Source organism: Aethalodelphis obliquidens, unplaced genomic scaffold (assembly GCF_003676395.1).
Source record: "Aethalodelphis obliquidens isolate GAN/ISIS:26980383/991018 unplaced genomic scaffold, ASM367639v1 scaffold1484, whole genome shotgun sequence".
Taxonomy (NCBI): domain Eukaryota; kingdom Metazoa; phylum Chordata; class Mammalia; order Artiodactyla; family Delphinidae; genus Aethalodelphis; species Aethalodelphis obliquidens.
In genome coordinates, this window is record NW_020839395.1 from 335 (window position 1) to 6,213 (window position 5,879).

Consider the following 5,879-nt stretch of genomic DNA (forward strand, 5'->3'; position numbering starts at 1 on the left):
TATAAAAGTAAAAATTTTTTTAAAGTTTTGACATGTATACATTCATGACCACATTACCCCAATCAATAAACATATCTACCCCCCCAAAGGTTTCTCATGCCCCTTATAATTCCTTTCTTCCCTCCCTGTCCCCTCCTCTCCCACACCTGTTAGTCTGCTTCCTGTCACTATAGATTTGTTTGAATCATCTAGAGTTTTATAACAATGCAATCATAACATAGAGCCCTTGGTGTCTGGCTCTTTTCACTCAGCATCATGTTTCTGAGGTCCTCCATGTTGCAGCCCGTATCAGTAGTCAGCTCTTTCTTATTGCTGGGTAGTCTTGCACTATATGGATAGGCTATGATTCCTTTATTGGCCACCTGCTGACAGACACTGCGGCTTTGTCTCTTTGTAACGGTTGTTTTCCTAGTACCTTGAACACTGCCTGGCACAGAGCAAGTACTCAATAAATAATTTTAAACAAATGAATGGAAGAATGTCCTTCTGATGTGCTTCAACTTGTCCTTGAAGCTCAAGTTAGTGCTGCCATGAATATTATGCAACCATTACAAACTATGTTTTCAAAGAATATTTGATCATATATAAGAATGCAGATTGGGACTTCCCTGGTGGCACAGTGGTTAAGAATCCACCTGCCAATATAGGGCACACAGGTTGAGCCCCGGTCTGGGAAGATCCCACATGCCACGAAGCAACTAAGCCCGTGTGCCACAACTACTGAGCCTGTGCTCTAGAGCCCGTGAGCCACCACTACTGAGCCCATGTGCCACAATTACTGAAGCTCGCATGCCTAGAGCCCATGCTCCACAACAAGAGAAGCCACTGCTATGAGAAGCCTGTGCACCACAATGAAGAGGAGCCCCTGCTCGCCGTAACTAGAGAAAGCCCACGTGCAGCAATGAAGACCCAATGTAGCCAAAAATAAAAATAAATAAATAAATAAGAATGCTGATTGATGATAGTAAGTTAGGTCATAAAAGGCAAAGCCCCAGAGTGTATAAAGGCATAGTATGCATGGAGAAGGACTCTAATATAAAAAATATCAACAGATGTAATCTCTTTGACTTTCCTTTTAATACTTGCCATATTTTCCAAAATTTTGATAATGAAAATAGACAAACCTTTTTTCAAAAATGGAATTTTATTATTTTTAAGAATAATCTGGGGCTTCCCTGGTGGCGCAGTGGTTGAGAGGCCACCTGCCGATGCAGGGGACACGGGTTCGGGCCCCGGTCCAGGAAGATCCCACATGCCGCGGAGCGGCTGGGCCCGTGAGCCATGGCCGCTGAGCCTGCGCGTCCGGAGCCTGTGCCCTGCAACAGGAGAGGCCACAACAGTGAGAGGCCCGCATACCGCAAAACAAAACAAAACAATAATCTGCTTAAATGTTACTTCCTCCATGAAGTCTTTACCATCTCCCTCAGGCAGCATCAATTACTCCTTCTGTTGGCAACATGATATGTATCAGTCAGCTCTTGCCAAAGTAATACTGCCTAAGAAGTCACCCAAATCTCAGTGATGTACAACTACAAGCCTTTATGGCTCACTTTTGGATCTTCAGGTTGGCTAGGTGGGGGATACAGTGCTTTGCTTTAGGCAGAGTTTGACTGGGCATCTGATCTTCTCCTGATATGGCTTCTCCTGGAAGAGATGAGGGCAAACACATGATGCCTCTCAAAGCTGAGGCTCAGAACTGGCTCACAGTCCTTTATACCCACATTCCATGGCCCAAACAAGACACACGCCAAGGTCACGTCAATGGGGCAGAATGATCCCTCCCATGGAGTTGGTGGGGGTAGGAGGCTACATACTTGCTGAACAATAATTTAATCTACCACATGAGAGAAGAAAAAACACGGTTTGGGGGTCTTTAAAACTTGGCTTTGGAAGCTGGCTGGACCAAATCAGGGCCAAGTGCTTTGGGGCAATTTATTTAAGCCCTGTTTCCCCTTTTGTTAACTGGAGATTACAAAATGCTTGGAAGAGGGGTTGTGAGCTTTGAACATGATAGCTGTGTGGTGACCATGGACATGCACCAGCCAGAGCTCCTTCTAGAGAATCTGCTGCTGGGAGCCTAAGTGTTTCACAGCCTCAGCTCTGGATCCTCCCGTGGGTTTGCACTGAGGCTGTGCTTCCCCTAGGCTGCAAGTGGGCGACAATGAAGCACAGCAGAGACACCCTTTCAGGCCCACTGCTGGGGGACAAGAGACTCCTCTGATGGGAGATGAGCTTGAAGATGACCCATTGATATGGCCCAAGACTTCGTAGACTGCACCGCCGCCTGAGGGCACCCTCCCCAGCGCGCCTGCTCCCTTCCCTGCCTCCTCTCACCGGCATCAGACCTGTACCACGGCCAGAAGACCCCCCTGGCCTGCTACTGTTTCCTCCACTCCATCCTGCACAAGGGTTTCCCCAATATGCCTCTAGCATGCTTCATTGATCATTTCCTCTTGACATCCACTCCTTGGAGGACCTCGACTGACACAGACTATCAAGTACCTAGAAAAGGGCCTAAGAACTCTCTCTCTCTCTATATATATATATATATATACATATATATATATGTTTTATTGTTTTTTGGGTTTTTTTTTTTGCGGTACACGGTGCTCTCACTGTTGTGGCCTCTCCCGCTGCGGAGCACAGGCTCCAGACGCGCAAGCTCAGCGGCCATGGCTCACGGGCCCAGCCGCTCCGCGGTGTGTGAGATCTTCCCAGACCGGGGCACGAACCCGTGTCCCTTGCATCAGCAGCCGGACTCTCAACCACTGCACTACCAGGGAAGCCCAATATATCTTGTTTTTAAAAATTTTTTAAACATCTTTATTCGAGTATAACTGCTTTACAATGGTGTGTTAGTTTCTGCTTTATAACAAAATGAATCAGCTATACAAATACATATATCCCCATATCTCTTCCCTCTTGCATCTTCCTCCCACCCTCCCTAACCCACCCCTCTAGGTGGTCACAAAGCACAGAGCTGATCTCCCTGTGCTATGAGGCTGCTTCCCACTAGCTACCTATTTTACATTTGGTAGTATACATAAGTCCATGCCACTAGCTCACCTCGTTCCAGCTTACCCTTCCCGCTCCCCATGTCCTCAAGTCCATTCTCTATGTCTGCGTCTTTATTCCGGTCCTGCCCATAGGTTCCTCAGAACTTTTTTTTTCTTAGATTCCATATATATGTGTTAGCATATGGTATTTGTTTTTCTCTTTCTGACTCACTTCACTCTGTATGACAGACTCTAGGTCCATCCACCTCACTACAAACAACTCAATTTTGTTTCCTTTTCTGGCTGAGTAATATTCCATTGTATATATGTGCCACATCTTCTTTATGCATTCATCTGATGATGGACACTTAGGTTGTTTCCATGTCCTGGCTATTGTAAATAGAGCTGCAATGAACATTGTGGTACGTGACTCTTTTGGAATTATGGTTTTCTCAGGGTATATGCCCAGTAGTGGGATTGCTGGGTCGTATGGTAGTTCTATTTTTAGTTTTTTAAGGAACCTCCATACTGTTCTCCATAGTGGCTGTATCAATTTACATTCCCACCAACAGTGCAAGAGGGCTCCCTTTTCTCCACACCCTCTCCAGCATTTACTGTTTGTAGATTTTTTGATGATGGCCATTCTGACAGGTGTGAGGTAATACCTCATTGTAGTTTTGATTTGCATTTCTCTAATGATTAGTGATGTTGAACATCCTTTCCTGTGTTTGTCGGCAATCTGTATATCTTCTTTGGAGAAATGTCTATTCAGGTCTTCTGCCCATTTTTGGATTGGGTTGTTTGTTTTTTTGATATTGAGCTGCATGAGCTGTTTGTAAATTTTGGAGATTAATCCTTTCTCAGGTGCTTCATTTGCAAATATTTTCTCCCATTCTGAGGGCTGTCGTTTCATCTTATTTATGGTTTCCTTTGCTGTGCAAAAGCTTTGAAGTTTCATTAGGTCCCATTTGTTTATTTTTGTTTTTATTTCCATTACTCTAGGAGGTGGGTCAAAAAGGATCTTGCTGTGATTTAGGTCATAGAGTGTTCTGCCTATGCTTTCCTCTAAGAATTTGATAGTGTCTGGCCTTACATTTAGGTTTTTAATCCATTTGGAGTTTATTTTTGTGTATGGTGTTAGGGAGTGTTCTAATTTCATTCTTTTACATGTAGCTGTCTGGTTTGCCCAGCACCAATTCCTGAAAAGGCTGTCTTTTCTCCATTGTATATTCTTGCCTCCTTTATCAAAAATAAGGTGACCATATGTGTGTGGGTTTAGCTCTGGGCTTTCTATCCTGTTCCATGATCTCTATTTCTATTTTTGTGCCAGTAACATACTGTCTTGATTACTGTAGCTTTGTAGTATAGTCTGAAGTCGGGGAGCCTGATTCCTCCAGCTCCATTTTTCGTTCTCAAGACTGCTTTGGCTATTCGGGGTCTTTTGTGTTTCCATACAAATTGTGAAATTCTTTGTTCTAGTTCTGTGAAAAATGCCATTGGTAGTTTGATAGGGATTGCACTGAATATGTAGATTGCTTTGGGTAGCATAGTCATTTTCATAATGTTGATTCTTCCAATCCAAGAACATGGTATATCTCTCCATCTGTTTGTATCATCTTTAATTTATTTCATCAGTGTTTTATAGTTTTCTTCATACAGGTCTTTTGTCTCCCTAGGTAGGTTTATTCCTAGGTATTTTATTCTTTTTGTTGCAATAGTAAATGGGACTATTTCCTTAATTCTCTTTCAGATTTTTCATCATTAGGGTATAGGGATTCAAGAGATTTCTGGGTCTTCACTGGTGGCGCAGTGGTTGAGAGTCCGCCTGCTGATGCAGGGGACGTGGGTTCGTGCCCTGGTCTGGGAAGACCCCACATGCCACGGAGCGGCTGGGCCCATGAGCCATGGCTGCTGAGCCTGCACGTCCGGAGCCTGTGCTCCGCAACGGGAGAGGCTACAACAGTGATAGGCCCGCGTACCGCAAAAAAAAAAAAAAAAAATTATGAGGCCCATCAAATGTATCCAGAAACTTGTAAGAGTTCAATGTCAACACCCTAGTTAGAGACACAATCCTCTCTTTGACGAGATAACTGCAAAAAGCCATGGTAAACAAAAAAGTGATGAACAAAATGATAACTGACCTGGATACCTACATATCCTTCTGTCATTCCTAAGGAAAAACACACGTTATATTTAATCTCTAAAATCATAAGGGCTAATGCTTACTAGCATTGGTTGGGACAACATTTCTTACCTGAATACCTGCAAAAAAGGATGGTAACACAACAGTTAGGAACAATATCTACACTTCCCTAGATATCTGAAGATCAGATGGTCTGTTGTGTGCAAAAGGCCCACCTTATCACTTATCTGGATGCAAGCCATGTCCCTTTCATATCATTATGAGGTTCATCATGACCTCTCAACAGGAAACTGGAAAACGCATTGTGACGAATGTGTCTATGGACCCACCTTTACTACCTGGACCCTGAAGATAACCCTGTCACCACCACTCTTGCAGGATTCATCAAATCTACCTGGAATCTTGCAGTAACTCCAAGATCTAGGCCATTGCTAGACACAGCATTACCCCTTGGATGCTCACCTGCAAAAGAAAACCATGATTACTACTGTGACACGCAGCTGTATAAGAATTACCTGGATATCTGCAAGTCTCTCAACAATTACACAAACATAAATTTTTTATAAAATAAAGAACAGGAGGATTACATGGCTTCCAGAATTGGTGAGACACTATCAATTCTTACCTGAAAACCTAGCCCTCAAAATGCCATGGCAAAACAGGAACAAATATCACTTACCTAAGCATATGAAGACTGGATGGTCTCTATGGGGTGAAAGTGCCTATCATCACTTACCTGG

The 5,879-nt window shown here is 43.7% G+C and overlaps 1 long non-coding RNA gene across 1 annotated transcript; it reads right to left on the reverse strand.

The window, feature by feature from the left end:
* Positions 1-1,271: 1,271 nt before the first annotated feature.
* LOC113617050 (uncharacterized) lies at positions 1,272-5,873 on the reverse strand. The gene is made up of 3 exons (XR_003431483.1): positions 5,138-5,873; positions 1,551-1,644; positions 1,272-1,316 (listed from the first exon to the last, which is right to left on the reverse strand). It is a non-coding gene; the product is annotated as an uncharacterized LOC113617050 (long non-coding RNA).
* Positions 5,874-5,879: the final 6 nt, after the last annotated feature.